Source organism: Cherax quadricarinatus, chromosome 10 (assembly GCF_038502225.1).
Source record: "Cherax quadricarinatus isolate ZL_2023a chromosome 10, ASM3850222v1, whole genome shotgun sequence".
NCBI lineage: Eukaryota > Metazoa > Arthropoda > Malacostraca > Decapoda > Parastacidae > Cherax > Cherax quadricarinatus.
Genome location: NC_091301.1, coordinates 10,706,049 through 10,714,241, shown reverse-complemented (window position 1 = coordinate 10,714,241; position 8,193 = coordinate 10,706,049). Strand labels below are relative to the sequence as shown.

General features: G+C 38.3%; 1 long non-coding RNA gene across 3 annotated transcripts in view; it reads left to right on the top strand.

Moving 5' to 3' along the window:
- Window positions 1-2,828, top strand: part of LOC138852497 (uncharacterized) — a 61,178-nt gene extending 58,350 nt beyond the window's left edge. For all 3 annotated transcript variants that reach the window (XR_011391811.1, XR_011391812.1, XR_011391813.1), the window contains exon 3: window positions 2,688-2,828. This is a non-coding gene — a long non-coding RNA (uncharacterized lncRNA). The remainder of the gene's footprint in view (window positions 1-2,687) is intronic.
- The last annotated feature ends 5,365 nt before the right edge of the window (window positions 2,829-8,193 follow it).

Below are 8,193 nucleotides of genomic sequence, written 5' to 3'. Positions count from 1 at the left end.
AACATAAATTTTCAACTATATGCATATTAAGGATGAGATGATACTTTGGCACATCCCTAATGCATATTGTTGATAAATTTCAAATATGAAAGAGAATACCTCAAACTGCTGTGAAACATCGAAATATGGAATAAAACCGGTTTCTCATGCACTTTAATGCAATATTCACTCTTTCACACTGTACATACATGCACTCTTACAACATTGATGTATGCTATTGATGGTGACGTCAGTAATGTAGATCTACACAAGACAGTGAAAGGGTTAAAGCTGAATAAAATTATGAATGCACAGAACCATTTATGAATTAACCTTTTTCACCATTTGTTTTACTGGAATTTTTTAAAATAGTGTATAAAAATTTGTTCCTCAATCTGATTTTAGCCAACTTGAGTCATAGAGGGATTTAAAGTGTTCAGGGTGAAATTTACTGAGTGATGGAGGCGGTAGTAGCATTCAGAATTTTATTTCAGATACAGCAAAACAAAACCTTGAAAATTTTAAAAATTTTAATTAGTGATGGAAGTTTTGCATATATGCTAAATCCGGTCTTTCTTTGCAGGTGCCAGTCATGTCAACTCCAACTGTTGTTGTGGCTACAGACACCCTCCCACCGGGCACCTGCACAGTTTGTAGGGTCTGTAATCTTTTAACCATTATTCAGCCCTGCATAACCTTGAGCCTTTGTTCTTTAAAATGACACTGATCTTCCTTGACCTATCATACTGAATATACTTAATCACTTTAACATTAATTAACCCGTATTCTTACCTAACCAGTAAGTGACTAGGCTGACAGTTTTTTGACCCACGGCCTTGCCACTGCCTGGTTGGCGACCCACGGTCTTGCCACTGCCTGGTTGGCGACCCACGGTCTTGCCATTGCCTGGTTGGCGACCCACGGTCTTGCCACTGCCTGGTTGGCGACCCACGGTCTTGCCACTGCCTGGTTGGCGACCCATGATCTTGCCACTGCCTGGTTGGCGACTCACGGTCTTGCCACTGCCTGGTTGGCGACCCACGGTCTTGCCACTGCCTGGTTGGTGACCCACGGTCTTGCCACTGCCTGGTTGGCGACCCACGGTCTTGCCACTGCCTGGTTGGCGACCCATGATCTTGCCACTGCCTGGTTGGCGACTCACGGTCTTGCCACTGCCTGGTTGGTGACTCTCGGTCTTGCCACTGCCTGGTTGGTGACTCTCTGTCTTGCCACTGCCTGGTTGGTGACTCACGGTCTTGCCACTGCCTGGTTGGTGACTCACGGTCTTGCCACTGCCTGGTTGGTGACTCACGGTCTTGCCACTGCCTGGTTGGTGACTCACGGTCTTGCTACTGCCTGGTTGGGACCCACGGTCTTGCAACTGCCTGATTGGCGACCCATGGTCATACCACTGCCTGGTTGGTGATCCACGGTCTTGCCACTGCCTGGTTGGTGACCCACGGTCTTACCACTGCCTAGTTGGTGACCCATGGTCTTGCCACTGCCTGGTTGGCGACCCATGGCCTTTCCACTGCCTGGTTGGCGACCCACGGCCTTTCCACTGCCTGGTTGGTGACCCACGGCCTTTCCACTGCGTGGTTGGCGACCCATGGCCTTTCCACTGCCTGGTTGGCGACCCACGGCCTTTCCACTGCCTGGTTGGCGACCCACGGCCTTTCCACTGCCTGGTTGGCGACCCACGGCCTTTCCACTGCCTGGTTGGCGACCCACGGCCTTTCCACTGCCTGATTGGCGACCCACGGCCTTTCCATTGCCTGGTTGGTGACCCACGGCCTTTCCATTGCCTGGTTGGTGACCCACGGCCTTTCCACTGCCTGGTTGGCAACCCACGGCCTTGCCACTGCCGGGTGGGCGACCCACAGCCTTGCCACTGCCAGGTGGATGACCTACAGCCTTGCCACTGCCGGGTGGATGACCTACGGCCTTGCCACTACCGGGTGGGCGACCCACAGCCTTGCCACTGCCGCCTGGGTGTGGTGTTGGCACTGTAGTTCTTGTTCTTTGCAAGTAATTACTCTTATTACTCATGGCCATGAATAAATTTTATATTCATAATTGTTTAAGGAAGTACTGTACTGCATGGTTATGATTTGGGCCTCTTGGTTCAGAGATGAAGATTTCCACACAACATATACGTTAGCATGAATGTAAGCTTGTACATGTGGGTGCTAACATACACGTCTGCATTTACATCAACATGGACTTGTTAAATTTTTGCACACAGAACTTCATAAGTATGTTATGCAAGGAATTTATTTAATTTAATTTTCAGAAGAGAAAAGCTTTGTGTATTTTAGATTTATCCCTAACTTTATTAAAAATTTGATGTTACAGTATGGTATATACTGTACATGTACAGTGGAACCTCGGTATATGAGCAGCTCCCTACTCGAACAAAGCTCAGCACGTGACCAGACAAGTATGACCTGCCAGAACTTCGCTGTAAACTGTTTTGTGTTTCTTTGTATTTTTTTTGTATTGTATAAATAAGTCACCATGGGACCTATGAAGATTAGTGGTAACAGCTAACCAAACAAAATTGGTTGGGAAGAACTTGTTCGATACTCAGACGGAGCAGCACTCGAACAGCCTTCTAGAATGAATTAAGCTCGCATACCAAGGTTCCACTGTACAGTGTAATTATTAATAAGGCATAATTTTTATATGTTAATTGGTTGTTTCAACAGAAAGGGAAGATAAAGAACAGTGCATCATGCTGCACATGGATCACGTGTTGTTTGCTCCTGCCCTTTGGAATTGTTCCTGGCATTATCGCCTTTTGCTGCTGCTGCCGTGAACCAAAGTGTACCAACTGTGGATATACAGCCTAGTGAGGAGCTTCAAGCATTTTGGGTATGTTGGCTTGTAAACCCAATAAGTGCAGTGTATGCAGCATTGGCTATACCATCTAGTCAGTTACCTTATTCAGTACCTTTGTTTTAATCAGCTCATCACCTGGTTGTGGATATGTTGCACCAATTGTTGCTGCTACTACTAAATCAATGCTTGAATGAGTCAGCATAGTAAAGAAGCAGGAGTCTTAACCCAGAACTAAGCTTTGCAATAGTAATTTTAATTCAAAACAATAAGGCTTAAAATTTAGCAGTACTGTACTTTGCAATTGTATTAATTTAATTATAAGCATCTGTTTTGTTTCTTGCCTAAATTTGTGTATGTTAATAGATTTTAATTGAAAGCTTTTCCTTCAGATGGTTTTCATGGGTCAAGGCCCTGAAATTATACCCTATTGTTTTAACTTTAAAAATTTAGCTGCTGTACATCCTGCATGCTGAACGAGCTTAGAGAGCTGGAGTACTGCTTACATGGTGCTTATTTTTTTTTGCGTATCATTCAAGATTTGGTCGTTAAATCTCCTTCATCTTGCATGGATTCAAGAAAAGTTACTAAAGGGAAGGAAGGAGTTGTCACAGTAATTAAAAACAGGGATATTATGTTAGTATAGGAACACCCCTAAAAATTAGTCTAAAGGCATTTCATCCTTGAAGTGTTTAAGGTACTGTACTGGCTATAATGTATTACAAGGCTACACCATTGTTTAATTTTCAAGTATTATTTAGTTTTTCATTACTTTTTTAGCACAGTAATAAATTTGTATTTATTTTTTTGGTGATAGTCTTTATGTGAAGTCCTTGGCTTATAAATTTTCAGTGTTTATCACGGTAAGGGGTGATCGTGTACGTATAGAATAACCTTATCAGCTTGTAGGTGTACTGTAGTTTAATGTACAGTATGTCTTTAAATGTATTTAACATTTAACAGCAGTTGAAATGTCTTGGGGCTCATTTCTACTAAGGGAAAGTTCTTTAGAGGTGAAAGAATATTCTAATGTACCTGTTTCATCTCTACCCATTTTAGGTATTTTCTCTGACCCTGTACAAGGTCAGAGAAAATAGCACTCTTATTGATCAATGTTTATATACACTTAAAAATATACAATATGTGTGGTGCATTACAAAATAATGTAGGTTGAATAATTAAAGGATGTAACATATAGGAGCTTAGTAAGGTAGAATTGGATGTGCTTTAATCTTGACAGAGATTAATATTTGTCAGTACCACAGTATCATAGTTCATACAGGAACTGTTTTTCATTTCAAATTGAATTAAGAATTTAACTGACTAAAAGGTATAAATGTTTGTATAAATGCCTTCTCTTTTACCTTCATAATGGAAAAAAAAATGTACTACTGTTCCCCAAAACTCAAAAATTCCTAAATGATTTCCTAGAATACTATATTGTTTAAGAAACTGCTTTTAAAATGACTAGTTTGTACAATACCAAAATGCCTTTTTTGTACTTTGCTACATATTGACTACAATTATACCTTGCAATAATAACTAGAGATAGTCAAAAAATTTTCCTTATTGTAGTTCAGTATTCAGTAATAAAAAAGCTTTCTTCTGCAATCACGGTAGATATATGCGTGATGTACTGTATATAGTATAAACCTGCCACACAACCCTTAAATCGAGGACAGATGGAACTGAAAATCTCTATTGGTGTTTTTCTGAGGATAAAAATAACAAAAATTCTTACAGGGTTATAGAACAAAAGCTGAAAACAACTTCATGTTAAAGGTTAATCAGTAAAGCCAAGTTGTGTCTGCTGACAAGTCATTCATAGTAGCAGAATATTTATGCAAACTTATTTATATAAGCTTTTTGCTAAATCTAAGTTTCTTCATAAAACTAAAGTAGAGGCAATATATAGGCCATGATTATTTCTTTCTAGAAGTAACTAGGTCACTTCTGATCTGACAAGATGTTTGAAGACCTAAAATGGCAAATTGCATGGAATTAAGGACATCATTTTTTTGTCATATACTGTATGTATTTATATGTATGTACATGAACTTTACTTTGTGTATACTACATCGTTCTCGGTTTAAAGGTTAAAAATTATTTGGGATTAAATAGGATAGTTAGGAGAATTTTTATTTTTAGCAATTCTTATTTAAAAATATATCAAATTATTTTTATAATACTGTGTAGCACGTAGGCACCATTAAAATGGCTGCTGGTAAGTAAGTTACAGTACTTCAAATGGTAGTACAATACTGTAAAGCATTTTAATGTAAAATTGATTTTTTTTGTATTAAAACTACAAACTTTGTCTGGCAACTTCACTTGTAACAATTTCTTGTAATACTGTATGATTATTATTATAATTTGTTCTGTTTGGATCATCCAGTGATGAATTAGTCATATAATAATACAGTGCTGCACATATTCTAAAAAAAAAAAAACTAATTTTTTATATATAACTCTCAGAACAAGTGAATTTTCACTTCGTGGTTGTAGTCTAGAATATTTTCAAGAAAAATTGTAACTTCTCTCTTAAAGTACGCATTTAGATTTTTAGCATCTAGGCTCATCAACATTACAACATGGCTTCGGTCGTAAAGAATGCTGTGAGCTCAGGTTTTAGTCCTGTTTTGAACTGAGCTGCACTATCTGTTGTAGAGGTATATAAAACTTGTTTGTAATCACAGAAAATAATTCCTAGCATGTATCTAAATTCTTTAAATTAAATTTTTTAAAGAATCTACGGGGCATCTCGACAAGATTGCAAAATATTTTCAATTAACCCACAAGTGGGAGATAACTTTTGATGATGTTTCATTCTATTCTGAAACATTAAGTAAAGACTAATGGTCTAGAATGGATCAGAACACCTACAAGATTTATTTCCACTTTGTGGGCTCAATAGGTAGATGACTTGAGAAATTGGGACACCCTGAGCAGGCTTTCAAACTGGTGTCACTATTCTTAAAAATATTTTTTCACCATTTCTATAGTTGAGGCAGATGAAACTAATTCACTATTAGACCTAATAAAGATAAATTACATGCCTCTTATTTTATTTTTATACTTTGAATGTAACAACACTTTAACTTACATTTTAACTAAAGTTAATTTGTTCTTATGAGGAGAGCAGATGTTGCCTCCAGTGCTGAACAATCTTTTACTGACAACTGAAGATGGACTGAAGTGGTGGACTTCCATATTTACTGATCAGGTTTGCTTTTAGTTGTGTATTAAAAAAGAATTATTCTGCTGTTCTTGCTTTTGGCACTCTTTAAAGGTCAATGCCTTGGGTAGCTGCCTTACTGCCAAACCCCTTAATCCAGCCTTGTGTGTGGGGGCTAACTGTGAAGTGTTCCAGTCATGGTATTAAATTATCTTCACTTGACAAAATATTATTCAGCAATGCCTTTTCTTTTCTGTATGTAATTGATTCAAATTGCAGTTCCTGGAAATGTTTAGACAACACTTCACCTGTACAACAGGCCTTGTCAAGTTATTAACTTGAAACACCTGTTATGCAGGCAAAACGTCAAGGTAGTTTTATATAACTGCAATTTGTGTGTTGCTTGAAAGCTATCGGTAAACATGTACCATTTGTCATGTTGCTTTGTCTCATTAGACATATTTTTTGTACATTTGCAAATGCACATGTTTGATGGATATACAGTAATTAGTTCTATTTAATAAATAAATTAAGTTTAAAAGCAAACTATTTTTAACCTTTAAATAATGAGATCCTCGAGATGGGTCATGTAGTGAGCCATATGAAGAATACAGCCTCTCCTCACTTAACAATGGTGTTCTGTTCCCTAAGACCACATCAGGAAACAAATTTGTCACTAAGCTAGGAGCATACTATAATGGTAGTGGGTTTGTGTCGACCATCTTTGATATTGTTTTAATGTCACCTTTGAACATTTACATCATTTTTAGTATATTTTTTAAATGTTTATACAGTAGTGTACTGTATATTGTAATAAAGAATAGAGGAAATCAGCTCTAATATACATTATTTATGCATGCTGGTCAGAGCCCATCATAAATACGAGTCTTTGGTAAATGAGTACGTCGCTAAGTGAGTAGAGGCTGTATTCTCATGGCATAGTAATGGTTTCTAGATTTTTGCCCCTCGAGGGAGATTCCTTGATGCTGGTGAGGGGCTCTTGGTCTAGGGAATTTGATCTGTGCTCCAGTTCCCTGAACTGAGCCTGAATACCATCCGTCCCTGCCTCCACAGGCGCTGTATAATCCTTACGGGTTCTAGACCTTTGCCAAAGTTAGCCTCCTTTTTTCTATTAGTTTTTTGCTGTTAAATTATTGGAAAATATGTATTCTACTTTTCTTCATATTTAGGAATAACTGACTGGAGAGCCACAAAACAAGTAGGGAAATAAGTGAGAATAAAAACAAATAACTTCATAAAGAATTTGGATTAAATAGAGTAAATACAAAATACAGACAACTCCATGTAACAGAAGCCAATAATGAGTGATTGCACCCCCATAATCTAACAATATACCATGGATCACTAATGCCAGTCTAATAATAACATAGGAGTGGAGGATCACTGAAGTAGGCCTACAGGACCATGAATTTTTATGATGTATAGAGCTGCAGAATAACCGTTGAACTCCTGTTACTTATACTTTTTTTTCATGAATCCCAACCCTAGCCTGTTTTACATTTTTTGATTGTACAGTTCAAATTTTCTCCTGACAAAGCACTACTCCACCCCATTTCTTGTGTGTATCAGTATGGAATAATTTAGATTCTTGTATGTGGCATTTGACAGCCTTGTCTCGATTCCTCATTTTAAACCATGTTAAGATTAATATTATTGTTTCCTTCACTTGAACTTAATCTTATTTCATTAATTTTTTTGACTTCCTGTTCCCCAGGTGATATATAACACACCTGTCCTTCTGTTTGGGTTCCTGTTTGGTGTATTGAAATCTTGCTCAGTCTTGGTATTCTCTTCAGCTTTTATACAGGTCCTGGCTGTACCATGCTGCAGTCATACGGTTGCATCTGATGCTGGTGAAAGGCTTTTGAGAAAAGGAACTGTAGTTATCTTCTCCTTCATTGAATCATGCCTAATTACTTCCCATTACTTTATCTTCTGAGATGGTAGAGAATCTTTTTTTCTGAAGGTAATGACATCTATGCAGGCCAAAGTTGACAGTCTTGGGAGCAGTTTTTGCATCAGCGAATTTCCCCACCCTGAAGCCTGTTTAACCCTTCATCGCGCAAGGGGTCCGAAAATTTGAAATTCGAACTGAACTCCCTATGGTGGATAGAGTAACTCAATACAAGGTCACTGATCCCATATAAATTGATTTCTGATGGTTAGTTTTCGAGCAATTG